The sequence below is a fragment of the Rhodamnia argentea genome, chromosome 2 (genome assembly GCF_020921035.1).
Source record: "Rhodamnia argentea isolate NSW1041297 chromosome 2, ASM2092103v1, whole genome shotgun sequence".
Taxonomy (NCBI): domain Eukaryota; kingdom Viridiplantae; phylum Streptophyta; class Magnoliopsida; order Myrtales; family Myrtaceae; genus Rhodamnia; species Rhodamnia argentea.
Window position 1 is genome coordinate 5,837,691 of NC_063151.1, and position 21,820 is coordinate 5,859,510.

The following is a 21,820-nucleotide window of genomic DNA, read 5'->3' on the forward strand; positions in this document are numbered from 1 at the left end:
GAAGTCCACACTTGAGCGGCAGTTTTGGGTTAACTTTCATCTCGTGGGGTTTTAACCCTTCCAATGGGTTGGACGGCAAGACAAAAAGAATTAAACAGCAGCAGCGGCCAATTTTGGAGGCTGTAAAGGGATATATAAAGGCTCCGTTTGCTTTGCTATCCTTATTTTTCGGCATTTGGATCGCTTAGAAAAATGAGTCAACGGCTATCTATACTTAAATTCAGAAAAATGATTTCCTCTTATAAAAATCAAATATCATTTTCCAAACTATAATCACATATTGGCGCTTAAACCAAAAACTCTATATTTAGGCACGAGAACCCCCACGATTATTCTTGAGCCCTTGACAAGCAGCCCCGGATCGAGGTTGGGTTCGCAGGATCCATCAATGTCAAGCCCGAGTCTAAGGAGGTTGACTCCAGACACTAGCGCCCCTGGCCGTGCCTAGGACTCCAGAACCTGTTGTCCAACTGCCCGGTGCTCTAGCTCGAGTCCATAGAGGCTAGGCCTAAGACTCCGGTGCTCGTGCCGAATCTCTAACACCCGGCTTGGGTCCAGTGAGGCCGAGATCAGGTCCACAAAGCTGGGAAAAAAGAAACTTCCTGGAAAAAATTCAGAAAATCACAAAACAAATGGAGCCAAAGTGATAAGAGAAACCCATAAATAAATAAAAAATAGTTAGACGATTACATCAAAAACTCTGATATTCATTTAAGAGGGACTCGCGATCTATCGTTTAGAAAATGACTGCAAATCAGCATCAATAGTCATGGACGTGGAATCGTAGATTGTACAGTAAAAGGGTTTGTACGAGTTGTGTATCGACAATTAATCCTAAAAACAATGGACCTTGCATCCATAAAAAGGCCTACACCAAGCAATCAGAACACAAGGGGCCCTGTCTTTCGCCCTTGGATCTTTAATTATAGTCCTAAACGGGGTAACAATTTTTGCAGGATGCCCAGTGCATAGGATTTTCATGCGACTACTTGGACCATTTTATGTTCTTTTAACCTAGTACATGCAGAAATATAGGACCCAAAGTATTGGATCAAAAAAGCCTAAATTCATTCTCAAGTAATGTCTATGGGGCGTCAATTTATTTTGGCTTAAATTCGGATATATTACAATGAGAATTTGGAAGGTGGTAACATAAAGTATACTATGACAATTCTGATTGTTTTGCCCGAGCCACAATGTCCTGAAGACTTTTTCACAGATTTGAGTAGGAGCATTTGGTGAAAAACCTAACAAGGCCCAAAGATTTACATATATTTTTATGATGGATAAGCTTGGCAAGAATTCAGGATCAACCTTAAGGCTCAACCTAGTTCGGGCCCATTCAATGATCACCTCTGCTCCAACTTGAAAATGAAATTAGGGCAAGTTTGAATGGTTTATTTGTATATGTTACGATTTTATGCACTTAATCTTTGTTTTTCATAAGATTTTACTATTTATACAATTGTAGATGGTAAAGAAAAGTGTGGGTGCAATCAAATGTGTTGTGATGTGCTGTTGTTCAATATGTTCTACAGTACGATATAATAAAAAATGATAAAACCCTGAAAGCAGAGCCATATCCGGTACTTTGATATTGGGCCCTGCAAAACCAAGTATGGATACAAAATCTCTGTGGACAGAAACCCACTTATATTTCCGTAATATGTTGCTCATTCTAAGATCTCGGTGGATCACTTGAAGTTCGGAATCATGGTGGAGATAGAAAAGCCCTTTTGCAATATATGGCATCTCTCTGCTTGAGACTCAACAATAGAGTCGCATAAAGACTCATCAATGAGCTCCATGGACCTCCCTTCACTCCATAGCAACCATGCCTAAGAAAATTCAACCATTCAGAAAACTTGTCTATGGGAAGAAAGAACAAATGGGATGCAGTTTTAGGAGAAACAGAATATCTGATCTTGTTTAGCAAAAAAGAAAATGAAAAATCTAAATAATCCTTTCACTTACGTGCCCGAGAAGGTTGTGATAATGATCAGGATGATGGAATCCTCTGTTCCTTTTGCTGCTTACTATCTCTAACAAAAGCACACCAAAGCTAAAAACGTCGGACTTCACAGAAAATTTGCCGTCAAAGGCATACTCTGGGGACATGTAAACCACTGCATCATGCAAATCAGGCTTCAATTCCTTCATATACTGATGGATAGTGCACTGTTCAAATGATTGAGATGAGAAACTTACTATGTACCAACTATTCTTCTCGTCTTTGACTCTGTGTCATCTCCTTGAATGTTCCTTGCCAAGCTGAAATCTGAAATCTTTGGATTCATGTCAGCATCTAACAAAATGTTACTCGCTTTAAGATCTCTGTGGATAACTTGTAGGTTTGAATCCTGGTGGAGATAGAGAAGTCCTCGGGCAATTCCTAAAACAATGTCAAATCGCCTTTTCCATGCCAAAGAGGAGCTTCTGTCATGATCTACACACACTCAACCCCATCAAAAACTAAGTTGTTAGCATTTAATTGTATTTTCTGGCAAAGGAATCAACGGACAGGACAAAAGCATAAGGAAAATCGAGTGGAAAGGAACTGAGAAAGCTCGAGTGGTTCTAACCAAAAGTGAAACGATCCAAGCTTTTGTTTGGCATGTATTCATAAATTGACATTCTTTATTCACCCTCAATGCAGCAGCCAACAAGTCCAATAGGATTCCCGTGCTAAAGTTTGGCTATTAGAACGACTTCATTCATAAACTCATCAGAACCTTGCTTAGAAGATTTTGACAGCCTTTTCACTGCTACTTCCTATCCTGTGGAAAGTCTTCCTTGCATGGACTTTACTCATTGTGCGCCTCTGTAGTTATTTGAAGTCACATATTTATAACTGATTACCTTGTAGACCGAACCAAAGCCAACCACTCCTAGCTTGTTTGTTTGAGAGAAATTGTTGGTGGCAACAGCAATAGTAGCGAAATCATATTATTGGAATAAGTAAATATTAAACCACGCCTTCTTCTAATAGCTTAAGCTTTTAGAGCAGTTGGTCGTGGTCCCGTAAAATTTTTCATGGTATCGGAGCGGGAGGTCTTGAGTTCAAATCTACGTCTTCTTCTAATAGCTTAAGCTTTTAGAGCGGTTGGTCGTGGTCCCATAAAATCTTCCCACTTGGTAAGCCTAGAGGTGGCAAAATGGGTCTAGAAACCATATTCAACCCATATTTGATGGTGGTGGGTCAAAAATGGGTTAGCTTAAGTGCTTAAATGGGTCATAAGTGGGTTATTTAGAAATCTAATGGGTTCTAAATGGGTCATAAATGGTCAGGTAAGATAATTATCGTAAGAGAGTTATAAATAAATTTTATGAATATTTCAAAAAAAAATTGAACTTTTAATATTAATTCTTTTCTTTTCTTTTTTTTCTTTTTTTCTCTTGCCTTGGCCGCCATTGGCCGGCGACAGCCACCCGCGAGCTCGCCGGGTCGAGATCTAGCGAGCCTCGAGGCTAGGCCTAGGGCGGGCGACGGCCATCGGTGAGCCTAGGGCGAGCTTGGCTGGCCGAGATCTAACTAGCCTCGAGGTTTGGCCGAGTGCTGGCGAGCTCGAGGCTCGATCGATCAAGGCGAGTCGAAGCTCGGCCTAAGCATACGAGCTTACGTGAGCTCGAGGTTTGTTTGAATGTGGCCTCGAGTTGCCGGTTGGAATCGAGTGAGCCTCGAGCTCGCCGACATTTGGCAAGCTCGAGGCTCGTCGAGATCCGGCCTCGAGTCGCCAACCTAAATCGAGTGAGCCTCGCCGGGAAGCAATCGGTTGCCGAGCTTCCCGCCATCACCGAAGCCCCGAATACCAGTGGACAGAGGAGGGAGGTTGCGGACGTAGGTTGCGGACGAAGATTGCAGAAGAATGAGGGAGGAGAAAGGAGGAAGGAGAAAAAAAGGAAAAAGCAGAAAAATAAAAGATAAAAAAAAATAAAAATTAAAAACATTTTTTTGTCAAGAAATTAAAAAAAATTTATAAAATTTCAAAACTTGAAATATATATAATAAAAAAAACTTTCACAAAATTTGTATTGTATGATTTAGTTAAATATCATTTTTTTATCTAGTATGATTTGGTTTAATATAGAATTGTTTAAGAAATACGAGTCGGGTATCGGTCGGGTTGGGTATGGGTCATTGAGTTTGCATTGGATAAATATGTGTCAAAACAGGTTAAATGGGTTAATATGGGTGGGACCATATTTGACCCAATCCAAACCTGACCCGACCCACCTATGTGACATCTCTAGGCAAGCCTACAAGGGATGTAAACCAGCTTCTTAATCCATACCATAATCTCAACAAGAAAAAAGCAATATCCGTTCGTAACGAAAGCCGTTTAGAACATATGTTTTTGAAAATATTCATTTTCTGTGAACAAAACGTTGCAGTTAAATAATGAAAGCTGCCTTAATTGAAGATTAGGCTTACCTGCAGCACTAGTTCTCCGTTTCATATGCTTTACACACCACAATGCAGCTCCGACCAAATGCAGTCCGCCGATGATTGAACTTGATATTACAGCAACGATAACTATTTTCCTCCTGGTGCGGTCCCGAATGGTATCTAAAGTAGAGAAGAAGAGATGCAAGATTTACTCTTTCCACATTTCTCTTGCCCAGATAATAAGTATTTCAGCAATCTAGCGGAAAAAAAAAGTCAGTTAGTATAAGCATGCATACCTGGTTGGAATGAAATTGGTTCCTCGAAGTTATCAAGGAAAATCTCGGTAGCTGATAGGTGTATGTATAGAGTATGCACGTCGTTCTGTTCTTCAAACAATCTCATGTCGATCAAGTCTCCAAACCCCATGAGGCAGCCCCAGCCTTCCCATCTAACATCTGAATTAGCATATGCTGCGCACGAACAATTCCTCAAGCACTCATCCTCACATTCCGATAGGCTCATACTCTTGTTCAGCGCAAATGCCAACAGGTCGGGCAGTTTAACATGTTTAATTTCCAAGGAGTCTCCTTTCGAACAATTTATGTGTATTATCCTTTTGCATCCGCCAGAAAAATCAAGTGATCCCCATTTGTCTGGCGAATTAGGCATGAAACCTTTCACACATTCGCACGAGCTAATGTTGCAGATGGCATTAGCACCACACCTGCCATAAGTGTCGCACGGATCACTAGGGAACTCGCGTTTGACATTCCACGTGGCGCTTGTTGATCTATTCACCACAAGAAGCCGCGTCACTCCCAAATAATGCAATGTCATTTTCACGAAGAGTCGATTGTCCTGAACCTCAAGCATGAAGGAGATCTCAGCTTCATTGTTCACGAACATGGGCACAATAGCTACGCTGGGCATAATGGGACCGCCAACAAATTGAACTCCGTTCCATTGCCCGGTTCGTAATATTTTCCTTTACAGATCCTCTTGGACTCCTTCATGCTGAGGTAGCCCCTGACGACAGTTTAACGCATATATGTAATCTCCAGGAGAAGGGTCGTTCATGCTTTTCCACGCGGTCAGACGACGTTCAAGGCCCGTTTTCAAATTCAACCCCAGCTTCATACCTGGTAAAAGCGTGTCAGTCGGGTAATCAAAGTTTTGCCATGAATAGGCTTCATTAGCACTCGAACCAAATTTATCCCAAAGAAGATTTCCCGAATCCCCCGAATCCAGGAGCTGTGCAACTGGATTCTTGAGGACCCTGGACAACTTCGAAGACCAAACAACATCGTTCAACTATTTGAGAACAACCAGATTGCTCACATTGCTAAATCTGAGAACACCGTTTTGATCGGCTAGCGGGTTATCTCTATTAGCAACCCACACGACGGTTTGAGGACTGAACTAGTACCATATGCCCAAGTAGCTCACACTCGAATTGCCAGGAGGAAAGAATCCTAACTCAAAGGTTAGGTCCGAAGAAACTAATGTTTCTTCATAACTGATTGACTGGTTCGTGCCCAAAGTATTGGCTGCAAGAGACAAACCGATCGCAGGGACAATGATCAAAATGGAGAATGCTGTCTTTGCCATTGTTAGCAAATGTCCTCTTCTAAGTTCTGACTCCATCTTTATATGCAAATCATTCTAAACTTGTCCACGACTTGAACACAATTCAGACTGGTCCTCAAAATCTAAATATTTTTTTATTGTTTTTTCTTTTATGCTTTCGGCTTTAAGACTTGTCGGTTCCTTGTACCGGTATGCACGCATATTCAGTTGGTTCTCTGTTCTTAACTGTCACTACTTATATTTTCCTTTCAACAGGTTCTCCATTATATACAGTATCCACTTTGTTTATAGCAGCACTCTTGAATTCTAATTGGATATTGAAAGGCAGAATTCAAACTCAGGCATCACTTTTCACTTCGGCTATCTTTATACCTGTTGACACTAAAATTAGTTCGCTTGTTGGTACACTTGTCTGAAGCACAAGGGGAAGGTATTAAAGCAGAATATCAGGATATGAGAAGGCCATACGCATGGCACGTGGGAACTATCCTAGTTGTCGGTTTGAAAATGCTGGGATACGTACGTATCGACAATGACACAGATTACTGCCACGTGTCTATCCAACTGCGCACAATGAGGGAAACAAAATAGCTACGAATCCTGGCCCCAATAATCGGTGATGCCGCCAAGAATTTGGAATCATTCGGTAAACGCAGCAAAGTTGATAGATAGTCATTGTTCGAACATTCGGCGGGAGAATGGCCATCGACAGTTACTCAAGCTCTAATTCAACTACCCGAAGATCGAAGGGATTTATCGGAACCGAATCAGATGATCACACAGAGAATCGAGAAAAATTGAAAGACGCACGAGATTACCCGGGTTCACCCCAAGATTAGGGCTACATCCCGCAAAGAGATTTTCACTATATTTTTCGGTTTACAGCCAATTCACAAATTACAATAATAAAACCGAGCAAAATATATATGCCCAAAAACGGGCTAAAAAACTTAAATCTCTTAATCTCAACCATACGGGCCAGCTTAAATAAAAGCTCAAACCCGTAGAGGTTTCGGGGGTGCTGCCCCCGAACCCCCGCCCACTCATCGGTGAGCGGGGCAGCCGTCCGCCGACCGGGCAGCGGAACCCCCGTCGGGAGGCGCTGCCCCCGAACCCCCGTCCGCTGACCGGGCAGCGGGACACCCGTGTCGGGGGCACTGGCCCCGAACCCCCGCATCCCGCGCGTAGGGGTCATATGTCGTTGGGTAACACTTCGATTTCCCTAAGCTCACGTGGGCGTACCCGGTGTGAGAAACAAGAGTCCCCGAAGTATTCGCCAACTCCAACAAAGACTTGGTCAAAAGACTCATGGTGAGCGGAGAATGTGGGCAAGATCGAAAAGGGCAAAAGAGAGAGGACTTAAGAAGCTACAAGTCATTGGAGAGCTGTCGACCGTTAATTGATTCATTGCATAGGCCGGAAATAAGCGCCCTAAAACGTGATTGATCACTTCGTGAAGAATAGCAGAGGTGGAAGCAACCGATAAGGATATCTTGAAAGATACAACTGTCAAAGAGCAGTTATCCCCTCAACCACAACAAGCACCAACAAGCATTCATCGGAAGGACCCCATGAACAAATTAACAAATTTGCTTTTATATTTATTTTCTGCACCGCACTTTACATTCTTAGCATTCTTAATTATAACTTTCGGATTCTCATCATCGAGTCAAACTCTGAGGTTTATCTTTATCCAAGACACTTTGTCATCGATTCAAACTTTGGTATAGTATAGAAGGATGTTCATGCTTTGTCGTTGAGTCAAACTCGGACAAAGTTTGTGTACGATGGTTCATTTTGTAGAAATTATACTTGCGAAGCCTTTCCATCAAGTCAAATTCTAATTTGGTCTACATTTGTATAATTCTAATAAAGTCCTTTCGTATCAATTCCTTTGAATTATGCTCGCCACACCATTTCGTTGAGTCAAACTCCGATTTGGTTTACGTTTGTATAATTCTGTCGAAGTTTTTATATGTTGATTTCCCGATGTTACGGATTACTCCTGTCCGGAATCACCACAGGACCCTTTTTCTATATTTAAAAGCCAATGAACTAATTTTAGTGAAAGGTATTTCATTACCAGAAAAATTCTAGTTAATAGTACCTCTTACTTTTCTAGCTAAGGAAATTGACATCAGATGGAACTCAGACACGGTGACGTGAACATAACGTGTTTGTCTCTATGAAATAGTCAACCGTGTTGGGATAGTTTATACTTTTCATTGACAGAAAGACATAGGGTCCATCTTTCTAGTAAGTGGGCAAGGGTCCAAGGGGGGTCGCCAGGGCAGTTCTCCCAAGCCACCAAATGACTTTTATAGTTTGATCCCACACCAAAGAATTGGTATTGTGTAAAGTAGTTAATATATCCAAGTTGACACATAATTCATTGGCTTAAGCTTTTGAGTAAAGATGAATCCAACCAAATATGTTAACTGGCTCGGACTTAGACTTCATTTTGGTGATTTCCCCTCGCAAAAGGATGAATTTCTATTGCATGCTCCCAATAATCATCAGAGAAAGGATAGAGACTCGCTCACTTGCAAAACCTGAAAAGGTTTAATAACAATTCATCTTGGGTAGGATATCATTCACGAATAGTTCTTTAATCATGAAACTCGCATTTCTCCCTCTCCAATATTCCGACGGAAAAAAAGAAAGTTTTTCCATATTCTACTTTATTCACTTTGTTTATAGCAGGAATTTTGGATTCCATTTTAGAAGGCAGGACCTCATACGCACCGACCACTTTTCAATTCGGCCATGTTCGCACCCCGTGCTTTTCTAACTAAATCAGAAGTTAATCCAACGTCAGATGAAACTCAGGCATCAGGACACGGTCATAACACGTTTGTCTCCATCCATAGTCCAGGTTGACTTCAGGGTCAAGCATGTCCTTTTGGACTGCGAAGTCAACACTTGAGCGCCAGTTTTGGGTTAACTTTCTTCTTGGGTGATTGCAACGACCCTTCAAATGGGTTGGACGGCATGACCAAAAAAAAAAAAATTAAACAGCAGCAGCCACCATTTTTGGAGGCTGTGACTATATATAAAGGCTCTGATTGTTTCATAAAAAATATATTTAGAAAATTTTTGTTCATTTTTCGGTGTTTGGATCACTTGGAAAAAGAGTCGACGAAAATCTATACTTAAATTCAGGAAAATGATTTTCTCTTGTAAAAATTCTATTTCACTTTCTAAAATATGACTAGATATCGACGTTTAAACTAGAAATTCTATCTTTGGGCACGAGAATCCCCATGATTGTTCTCAAGCCCTTGAAAAGTGGTCCCAGGCAGAGGTCGGGATCACCTAGGTCATTAAGACCAAGCCCAAGTTCAAAGAGGTTGGGCTTGGGTCACCAGTGCCGGTGGCCAGGCCTAGGACTCCGAAACCCATTGCCCAACACCCCGGTGCTCCGGCTCCGGTCCACAAAGGCTAGGCCCAAGACCCCAATGCTCAAGCCGTATCTCTAACACCTGGGCCTGGGTCCAGTGAGGCTGGGATCAGGTCCACAAAGCTCATAAAATAACTTCTTGAAAAACAGTTTTCAGAAATATCACAAAACAAATGGAGCCAAAGTGATAAGATAAACAAAAAAAGAAAGGAAAATATTTACAAGATTACATTAAAAGCTCTGGTATTCATTTAACAGGGACTTATCATCTATAGTTTACAAAATGACTATATAACTTGTGTACGGCATTCGCTTAAATGCCATAACTTTCAAAACGTTTATTTAAGTGCCATAACTTTCAAAAAAAATTAATAATCAATTTTGCCCTTTAATGGGCGTAAATTTCCAACTGAGGATAATACGGTTGTTAACCGAAAGTAGAGAATCCACGTTATGTGGCGGCTATTCGACAAACACTCCTGAAGAAAACAAATACTATCATGGTTCTGCTAGCGGTCTGCCAAGCTCAGACAGCATTGCATCCACTCAGGACGTCTCCTAACTATAGAGAGAAGGAGGGCCACTTTGAACATCTAATTTGGTACAATGGTTCCTATCGGTTATTTTGCCTTATTCTTAGGCGGGTTCTGTGAACATTTCGATGTCATCTGAAAATGTTCGCACTTTCACTATGAGACATCGGGTGCTAATCCTGCTTTAAACCTTGTTTCATCCCAGCTGAAATACAAGAAGATGTAGTATAGGAATATCATCCCTTGTTTGATTTCTAACTTTGAGATTTCCTCATAAGTGACTTTGAGCAAGCATAAATAGAAGGAAGAAAGGAATACACTCGACTCAAAACGAAATCGTTTTTGTACTCGATCAAGTTCAGGCGTAACTGTAACTCTTAAATTCTATTCAATTCCAGAACATACAAACCCGGTTCATTGCCTCTGTTGGTCAGCTCAGTACAAGTCCTCGATCGGCATGGTCTAGTATACGCCTTTTAATTAGATGATCTCTTAGCCAGGGGATCTTCCATAAAGTTCACACTCAAATTTTGGAGTTTCCGATGCGATCCGGAAAAATTATGACTCTTGAATCCCAGCTACTGGAGTTTCAAGAAAATTGGGCTGTTGTTACTTCTACTGGTAACTCTTGACGAGGAGGTACAATTTTCTGAATCACATAATTTTGTTGAACTAGCTTTGTATTCTCCCTTAAACATCAGTTGTCAACATTACGGGATAAGAGATTATGGCCTAGCTCCTATGCTACTTGCTCATCGGGTTAGCAATATTATGGGGCAAATAATTCATTAAAGAGATTATTATCATGCCTCAAAGTCTGAATTTATTTGTTCCCATTTGTTCACTAAATTTTCCCAACAACATTGGTTGAGCTAAAATGCCTGCTCATCGGGTTGCGATTACTCATATTCATACACTTTGGAATGGTCAAAACACGCTGCATTATTGGGCTTACAAATTCCAGGACGACACTCCATGTACCATCACTGTGGAGATGGTGGTCCAAAGAAAACGAAAAAGATAGTAAAGGTTCAACTGGAAATTTTTATTACTGGCTGGAAATTTATCGAAACTAATAAATTTCAAATAAGAATATAAAGTGTAGCCATTTTCTCCAAAAAAAGGCTCGAAATGGACTGTTTCTCAAATAAGAGCTTTAAAAGTTGCCATCTTAACCTTAAATAGGGCTCGAATTTGCTGGCCATCCAAATTTTTGCTACGGGCTTTTTGCGATGGCTAAAGTAGGGGCAATTTTGCCCAAAATTTTTCTTAATGAAAACATGTGGGCAACTTTTTGCTAGTGGAAGACAAACCAATATTTTCGTTTTCATATTTTTATTATTTTTTTGGTTGCCGGTGAAGCAGTTGCATTCCTGAGGAACGACCATCTCCCCAGCAAAGCCACCTTGGGTCGGTCCATTTAAAGTTTTTAAAAGAATGTGCAAAAATTACATGTGAATCTAGCCGTCAAATATTGAACGTGATGAAAGTTTTTGGACGTTCAATTTCGAAAAATACGTCAGCCACACGAGATATAGATTAACGGCCTATATAATAACCTAATTAATCGCTGAACAGTGAAAGCTCAGCACTTAATGTTAAACTTGCTTGATAAGATAAACTTAATTAGCATTGACTTGATAGACTCAATCAAGTCAAAAATCCACTTAATATGATAAGTAAGGGAGGGGTTACCTAATTCATTAAATAATGACAAATCTATTGCAACTAAACTTGCCAAATTTGCTGCCGATCCCTGGGAGCTATCAATAAAATTTAGCTATTAGTTTACAATTGTCACGGAACAACTATTTCGTCTATTTTCAACGCTGGAACTTCAGTACTAAAACTTTCAACACCCTGTTTCACAAATTTGTTAATGAACTTTATACCATTGTATGCTTCTTCTGTCCTTTGTACCCGATATGGCCGTTCTACAATCTGTAGAAACACTCTCTATGGCATTCCTATCGACCTTCTGGCAATGTGACCGAAAGAACATTGGGCGTGTAGGCTTCTTCCTTAACTAACGCTGCATCTGAGCTACCTGAACTTCTCTGCATGAAGAAACCAGGCTCCTTAGGCAGTGGCAAGGTTGCTCCTTCATTTGCCAACATGAAAACAACACTGGACATTGTCGGCCTATCTTCACCAAACTTTTGGACACATAACAAGCCCACCCGAACACATCTTTCTGCTTGACACTCGACAATAGAGTCGCATAAAGATACATCGATGAATTCCATGGCCCTCCCTTCACTCCATAGCAACCATGCCTAGAAAGTTCCAACCATTCATGACTGCTACTATCTGAGCATCAAAAAGAAAGCTTGTCTACGGGAAGAAAGAACAAATGGGATGCAGTTTTAGGATAAACAAAATATATGATCTTGCCTAGTGGAAAAAGAACATGGCAGATCTAAATAATCCTGCGACTTACATGTCCGAAAAGGTTGTGATAATGACCAGGATGCCGGAATCCTCTATTTCTTTTGCTGCTTACTATCTCTAACAAAAGCACACCAAAGCTAAAAACGTCGGACGTCACAGAGAATTAGCCGTCAAAGGCATACTCTGGGGACATGTAACCACTGCATCAAGCAAATCAGGCTTCAGTTCCTACATATACTGATGGATAGTGCACTGTTCGAATGATTGAGATGAGAAACTTACTATGTACCAACTATTCTTCTCGTCTTTGACTCTGTGTCATTCCCTTGAAAGTTCCTTGCCAGGCCAAAATCCGAAATCTTTGGATTCTTATTAGCATCTAACAAAATGTTACTTGCTTTAAGGTCTCTGTGGATAACTTGTAGTTTTGAATCCTGGTGGAGATAGAGAAGTCCTCGGGCGATTCCCAAAACAATGTCAAATCGCCTTTTCCATGCCAAAGAGGAGCTCCTATCCTGATCTACACAAACTCAATCCCATCAAAAACTAGTTAAGTTGTTAGCATTTAGCTGTATTTTCTGGCGAAGGAATCAACGGACTGGACAAAAGCACAAGGAAAATCGAGTGAAAAGGAATTGAGAAAGATCGAGTGGTTCTGACAAAAAATGAAATAATCCAAGCTCATGTTTGGCATGTCTTCATAAATTAACATTCTTTCTTCACCCTCAATGCAGCAGCCAACAAGTCCAACAAGATTCCAGCGCTGAAGTCTAGCGATTAGAAGGACTTCATTCATAAACTCATTAGGACCTTGCCCGGAAGATTTTGACAGCCTTTTCACTGCTACTTCTTGTCCTGTGGAAAGTCTTCCCTGCGTGTATTTCACTCATTGTGGGCCCCTGTTGTCATTTGAACGTATTGATTTACAACTGATTACCTTGTAGACCGAACCGAAGCCGCCAGCTCCTAGCTTGTTTGTTTGAGAGAAATTGTTGGTGGCACTAGCAGTAGTAGCGAAATCATATAATGGCAAGGCTATGTCATCCGTCCCGCTTGGCAAGCCTACGAGGGATGTAAGCTAGTTTCTCAAACCATGCCATAATCTCAAAAAGAAAAAAGCAATATCCGTCGATTTGCTGCAGAGGACCATGACAACAAGCTAGCGCCATTAAAACCAATCAAAGCAAATGAAACTTTTGATGGGTTATATCCTAATCTGAAACAGAACAATCATACAGATAATAGAAAAAATAGATAAAGCACGGTTTATCCAGAATCATCCCAAAATAGGGCTACGTCCTGCAAAGAGATTTCACTATGATTTAGGTTTACAGCCATACAACTCATTACAATGATCTCTCATATGAGCACAATATATATGACCTAAAAATGGGTCCAAAACCTAAGCCTATCCAAACCCATTTGATCTCACAACAAATGGATCAACTTAAACACAAGCTCAAACCCGTTGTTGTTTTGGGGTTGCTACCCCCGAACCCCCTCCCGCTCAGCGACGAGCGGGGCAGCCCTCCGCTCACTAGGAGTGGAACCCTCGCCTGCCGACCGAGCAGCGGGACTCCCGTTTTGGAGGCATCGCCCCCAAACCCCCGCATTCCATGTGCGGGGGTCATTTATGGTCAGTTCATATTTCGGTTTCCCTAAACTCACGTGGGCATACCCAGTGTGAGAAATAAGGGTCCCTCAAGTATTCGCCGGCTCCAACAACTTTGAGACTTCGTTTGTTTCACACAAAATGAATGATTTGAAAAATATTTTTTTTTTCTAAAAACGATAGCTTATATAGCTTGAAAGAATTATTTAATGAAAAATAATTTATGTCTGAACATGTTCATGGACAACGAAAATATTTATCATCCATTCATTTTTGTAAGTAATACAAGTGATTGTTTTAAAATATATATTTTTAAGAATATCCGTTTTCTCCGAACTAGACCATGAAAATACTTTTCGTCTATAACGAATGCCGCCTTAATTATTGAACTTGAAGATTAGGCTTACCTAGATGTGACCATTTGGAACCGTGGGCCCGGAACCGGCCCGTTGACCAGGCCCACGGTTCCGACCTGTAATAAAAAATAAATAAAAACAAGTGCCAGTGGGGCAAAGAGCTGTTGGGCTCTTTGCCCCACGGCGCCGGGCCCCCCGCAGGCCCGCTCTCCCCTTCCCCCCAAACGGCTCTTTGGGCCGTTGGCCCAAAGAGCCATTGCCTTTAAAAAAAATGAATTATTTTTAATTTTTTGCCTATAAATACCTATCATCTCCCTTTCATTTTTCTCACAAATTCTCTCAACAATTCTCTCAAATTCTCTCAAATCCTCTCAACTCGCTCAATTCTCTCAATCCCGACTCAATTCTCTCAATCGGATTTCCGATCAACTCTCTCCAAAATGGCAAGTGGAAGTAGAAATGCTAACAATGGCAAGATGACTATGGGAGATTCCGAGTATCCCATTCCTAAATATGATCCTTGTGAGTATGCATGTTGGAAAGACAAAGATGATAATATCAACTATGTCCCGATTCCGAACGTCGAGCACATCCCAACACAAGAAAGTCTTCATCCTCCCACTGGTGTCGAAGAAACGTCAACGGCAAATGAGCCGGAATGGAAGGGCCGAGATAATACATCCGACTTGTGGCTACACTTCGACAAGGTACGTGATGAAGGCGAAGGTAAGTATAATATAAAATGTAAATATTGTTCGCAAACATATAAATTTACGAAAGGGGACGGCTACGGAACATTCTGTCGCCATTTGACGATAAAACATCCAACGCAAGCGGGGATCGACAATACGCAACAACAAATTTCCGGGTACGCCACTTCTAATCCTCATCCTATATTCCGTTACACCGATGCACTTTATAAACAAACATTAGTTGAATATGTTGCCCTTGATCATGCTCCATTTAATACTGGTGAAAATTTTAATATGAAATATTTGATAAATACTGCGTTGGTTCCGCAAGCACCAATTATTCAAAAAAAAACTCTTAAACGCGAACTTTTTCATCTTTATAAAAAAGGAAAAAAAATCTTTAGCAAAATTTTTTGCGGAATTCAATGGACGTGTGCATATAGGTAGCGATATGTGGAGTGATCCTTGGCAAATTCATTCTTATATGGGTGTCACGTGTCATTGGATAAGTGACAATTGGACCATTCAAAAAAGACTTATTGCATTCCGAGTTTTTGATGAAAGACATTCGGCTCATAATATTTATAGAATAATTAGGCAAGTTTTAGAAGAATATAATTTGATAAATAAAGTATTTTCAATTGGTTTTGATAATGCCGTCGCAACTACCGCTTCCATTCCCGAATTAGAAAACATTTGCAAACCCACTTTTGGCGGACAATTTTTTCACATTAGATGTGTTTGCCATGTTTTAAATTTATGTGTACAAGATGGTTTACGAACTCTTGACACTTCTCTTGCCCCAATAAAGGGTGCAATTAAATTTTTATGGAGTCGTCCCCATTTTATGAAATCATGGGAAAAATTTTGTAAACAAAATGGAAGAAGGGTAAGAAGATTTCCAAAAGATATTCCGACTCGTTGGAATTCTACGTACGAATTGCTTCGGCAAACTTTTGATTATAAAGATTTATTACGTATGTTTATTTCACAAAATATTCCCGAAATTACTTTACTTCCGCAACAGTGGGACGTTTGCAAAAAAATTTTAGATTTTTGAAAATTTTTAATGATGCTACTAAGATTTTATCTGGTATTTATTATCCTACTACGCATTTATTTTTAATAGAGTGTGTTAATATTGGTAGTGTTTTTAGTGAATATGAAAATGATAGTAAATTAGCTCGAACTATTTTAGTAATGCGAGAAAAATGGTTGCATTATTATTTGCAAATTCCTCTTGTCTATTTAGTTGGTATTATTTTTTATTCACGTATTAAATTAGACAGTTTACTAGATTATTTGAATGTGTATTATCATGATTGTTTACATTTTGGTAGATTCAATAAATATTTCAAATATACTAGGAGATGTTAAAGAATCTATAGTAGTATTATATGGAGAATTTTGTAGTAGATATGGTTTAAGTGATTCTAGATCTTTGCAATCTACTGCCTCACGTAGCGAAGGTGGTAGTTCACTTAGTAGAGGGTATAATATGCTCAAGAGTAGGCAAAAAAAAGAAAAAAAGGGCAACATGTAGTATTTCTGAATTAGAAAAATATTTAACCACTCAATTTGAGTTTCACGATGTAGAACATAGTACATATTTCGAAATTCTAAAGTGGTGGAAGAGTCACTAAATCGATTACCCAGTTCTCGCCCTCATCGCTCGCCGGATATTAGCAACTCATTCTTTAACGGTTGCAGTTGAACAAGCATTTAGCGCTGGAGAATTAGTTTTTTACTCTCGCCGTTCAAGATTAAGCCCGGAGTCTGTGGAAGCTCAAGCTTGTGTCGACAATTGGACGAGGGCGAAATTTCGACACCAAGAGCTCGATCGAAAACACGAATTTTTTAGCGATGATATTGGAGATACCACCACCACGGATACCACAACGGGTAGCAACGATTGACGATGAGGTAAGTTGGGGTTATCAAAGGTAAAAGAACTACATTAGCTTTGATTCTTCTATCCCCAAGAAGATATGTAGGCGCTTAATGATAATTCATTAAGTTCAAGCTCATTCCTCCTCTCTCTCTTTTTTCCCCACATTTTATTACAATGTACAATTTGATTATATTTTATAATTTATAATTTATTATGTTTATTTTATTATTTATTATTTTAAAAATTAAAATTAAAAAAGGAACCGGAATGAACCGGCCATCACTAGGCTTACCTCCAGTACAAGTTCTCCTTTTCCCATGCTTCACACACCGCAATGCAGTTCCGACCAAAAGCAATCCAACCTTGATTGAACTTGATACCACAGCAACGATAACTATTTTCCTCCTGGTGCCCCCACGAATGACATCTAAAGTAGAGAAGAAGAGATGTGAAGATCAACTTTTTCCACATTCTCTTGCCCAAACAATAAGTATTTCAACAATTTAGCAGACAAAAAAAGTCAATCAGTATAAGCATGCATACCTAGTTCGGAAGCTGCTAGGCGTATGTATAGAGTTTGAGTTTGCAAGCCGGTTTGTTCTTCGAACAATCTTATGTCGATCAAGTCTCCAAAGCACATGAGGCAGCCCCAGCCTCCTCCTCTACTATCTGAATTAGCATAAGCCGTGCATGAACAATTCCTCAAGCACTCGTCCTCACATTCCGTTAGGTTCATGCTCTTGTTCAGCGCAACTGCCAACAGGTCTGGCAGTTTAACTTCTTTAATTTCCAAGAAGCCGTCTCCTTTCGAACAATTTGTGGGTATTATCCTCTTGCATCCGCCGGAAAAATCAAGTGATACCCATTTGTCTGGCGAATTAGGCATGAACCCTTTCACACATTTGCACGAGCTAAGGCTGCAGATGGCATTAGCACCACACCTGCCATAAGTATCGCACCAATCACTAGGGTACTCGCGTGTGACATCCCATGCGGCGCTTGTCGATGTATTCACCACAAGAAGCTGCATCACTCCCAAATAGTTCAACGTCATTTTCCACAAGAGTCGATTGTCCTGAACCTCAAGCATGAAGGCGATCTCATCTTCATTGTTGGCGAACACGGCAGCAATAGGCAGTCCAGGTATAATGGGACGGCCAACAAATACAAGTCCGTTCCATTGCCCGGTTCGAAATATTTTGCTGGGCACATCCTCTTGGACTACTTCATACTGAGGTAGACCATGACGATAGTTTAACACATGTATGTAATCTCCAGGAGAAGGGTTGTTCATGCTTTTCCATGTAGTGAGACGCCATTCGAGGCCCGTTTTCAAATTCAACCCCAACTTCATACCGGGTAAAAGCGTGTCAGTCGGGTAATCAAAACTTTGCCATGAATGGGCTTCATCATCACTCGAATCGGATTTATCCCAAAGAACGAGATTTCCCGAATTCGGGAGCTGTGCAACTGGATTCTGGAGGATCCTGGATGACTTTGAAGACCAAACAACACCGTTCAACTGGTTGAAAACAACTAGATTGCTCATATCAATAAATGTGAGAACACCATTCCGATCGGCTAGCGGGTTATCTCTGTTAGCAACCCACACGACCGTTTGAGAACTGAACTTGTACCATACGCCCAAATAGCTCATATTTGAATTGCCAGGAGTAAAGAATCCTAACTCAAATGTTAGATCCGAAGAAACCAATGTTTCTCCGTAACTGATGGACTAGTTCATACCCAAAATATTGGCCACAAGCGACCAACCGATAGAAGGGACAATGATCAAAATGGAGAATGCTATCTTTGCCATTGTTTGCAGATGTCCTCTTCTAAGTTCCAACTCCATCTTTATAAGCGAATCATTCTAAACTTGTCCACGACATGAACACAATTTGGACAGGTCCTTAAAGTAATCATTGTTTTTTTCTTTTCCTTTTTTGCTTTCCGCTTTAAGACTTATCGGTTCCTTGCACCGGTATGCGCGCACTTTTTGACTACTTGCATTTCCTTTCTAGAAGTTCTCCATGATATACACTATCTACTTTGTTTATAGCAGCACTTTTGAATTCTAATTGGATATTAAAACGGAGGAACTCAAACTCAGGCCTCACTTTTCACTTCGGCCATGTTTATACCTCTTATTTTTCCAGCTAAAGAAACCGACATCAAATGAAAGTCAGAAACTTTAACGTGAACATAAAGAAATCCCCAGCCCAGGCCCTGGCAACCCTTGCTAGAAGGCCAGCGCGGGTGGCCTTCCCTGGTGCCGGCAGAGGAAAAAGATAAAAAAATAAATAAAATAAAAAGTAAAGAAGGAAAACTAAATAAAAAAAAATAAAAGGAAAGTGAAATAAAAAAAATTCAAATTAAAATAACACATAAAAAAAAATATCCACTTCAGCTGACACTTGACAGCGCCACGCAAGACGGTCAGCATCCACGTCGGAGATTTCAAGTCAAAATTGACCACAAGGACTCACTTGACAAAATGTAAAAATATTTATAACTCAATTAGTAAAATTAAAAGGTTTATGACTAAAATTTCCAAAATACAATAGTTTTATGACTTTTTAGATAAATTTTTTAATTTCAATTTTATATCATGACCTATTAAATTATATATGGAATTTGAGCCGTTGATGGAACCCGACCCGACCCGACTGGTAAATATGCAAGTTTTCACCGGACAATTGTGTGTGTCCGTGAGACTAAAGAAAATAAAAAGAAAAGAAAAACTCGCGTGCACTAAAAGACAAAAGAATGGGCTCACATTCTTTATTTAATATATATTAGTATGTGGCTTGGTCGGAAAAGGAGCAAATCGTTGACTTGGCCTTCTTTGTGCTGTGAATTTTTATATTCGAATTAATTGTTTATTTATAAACCCTTTGGATTTGGATAGAAATCTAAGTGTGGAAACACTCGAGCTTGTGAACGTTTATAACCTCTAATTCTCCGATTATAGTAAATTATTTGTGGCTTATTTTCCCCGTAAATATAGGTTCCGACACTATGATCGAATCACGCAAATTTTTAGTGTCTTTTATTGTTCCTCATTTATTTCTCGTGCTCTCTCGCATTAACATAAATTGTAATGTTCTGATTAGTTTTCGTTTATTAATTACAAAAATTAACAAATAGGAAATATCCAACTTTGACTTTAACACCGAATAGAAAATATGTATTTCATGGAATACATTCGGATGGCCCCAAATAACAATTCATCTCGGGTCGGATTTCGTTCACGAATTCAAACTCGAGACATATTTTAAAGTTTGGTTGAGTTCTCTGATCTTTTGACTCTGACACTTGCATTTCTCCCTCTTCAAGTTTTTCCATGTTCTACATTTTATTCACTTTGTTTATAGCAGGAATTTTGGACTCTGTTTTAAAAGGCAGGACATCGTATTCACCGACCACTCTTCATTTCAGCCTTGTTCATACCTCGTGCTTTTCTAGCTAAATCACAAGCTAATCCAACTGACGAAACACAGGCATCATGACACGATCATAACACGTGTCGTTCCTACTTTCTGGTCAAGGTTGACTTCAGGATCAAGCATGTCCTTTTGGACTTCATAAGGATTTTCATTTTATATACAACCAATAGAGGAAAAAGAACAAGTTGGTGGTATTGTAACTACCCACTCTTATATCAGCCATCACATAATGGGTGTACAAGGCTGGTTATGAACAATCTTCTCTCCACCATAATATATTAGATCAAGATTCAAGGGGAGTCTCCTCTGTGGCTCCTCATCGTTTCATTTCTGGAGTAGAATTCAAAGTCTCCTTCTCTGAGCCCACCCATTAGACTCAGCAACTTAATTCACTTTGAAGCTCGAGTCTTCTTTTGACCCTTTTGTCTCATTGCGTCGTTCCTACTTGAGCGGCAGTTTTGGGTTAACTTTCTTGTCGTGTGTTTTTAGGCACTTCGAATGGGTTGGACGGCAACGGCGTGACAAAAAGAATTAAACAGCAACAGCCGCCATTTTTGGAGGCTGTAATGGTATATAAAGGCTTGGTTTGTTTTGCGAAACATATTTTCCGGGAAGAATGTTCTCCTCATTTTTCGGTATTTGCATCGCTTGGAAAAGTGAGTGTAACAGAAATCTATGCTTAAATTTAGGAAAATGATTTCCTCTTGCAGATATTGGATATCATTTTTCAAAATATGAATAGATATCGGCGCTTGAACCAGAAACTCTACGTTTGGGTATGAGAACCCCACGATTATTCTCAAGCCCTTGACAAGCGGCCGCAGGCCAAGGTCGGGTTTGCCAGGGTCCATCAAGACAAAGCCTAAGTCCAATGAGGTTAGGCTCGGGACACCGGTGCCGGTGTCTGAGCCTAGGACTGCGGAACCCATTGCCCAACTCCCCGGTGCTTAGCTCGGGTCCACTTAGGCTAGGCCCAAGACCCCATTGCTCGTGTCAAATCTCTAACACCTGGGCCTAGGTCCAGTGAGGCCGGGATCAGGTCCACAGAGCTCGGGAAAATAATTTGCTGGAAAACAATTTTTCAGAAATATCACAAAACAAATGGAGCTAAAGTGATATGATAAACAAACAAAATGGAAAATATTTACAAGAATACATTAAAAACTCTGATATTCATTGAAGAGTGACTTATCATCTATAGTTTAGAAAATGACATATCAGAATCAATAGTCATGGACGTGGAATCGTGGATTGTACCATAATAGGGTTTGTATGAGTTGTGTATTGACAATTAATCACAAACAAAATGGACCTTGCATCCATAGAGAAGCCCACACAAAGCAATCAGGACACGAGGGCCCTGTCTTTCACCTTTGGATCTTTATTTATAGTCCAAAACGGGTTTAGGAAAAGGTTAATGCGAATCTTGGAACATTGATGTTGACTTTTCAATTTAACCTAATACATGAAGGAATATGGGACATTTTTTTTTGGGTCGAAAAGGAATATAGGACCTTATAGG

The 21,820-nt window shown here is 40.2% G+C and overlaps 1 pseudogene; it reads right to left on the minus strand.

Moving 5' to 3' along the window:
* Positions 1–1,694: 1,694 nt before the first annotated feature.
* Positions 1,695–18,506, minus strand: LOC115755672 (annotated as a pseudogene).
* Between the last annotated feature and the right edge of the window lie 3,314 nt (positions 18,507–21,820).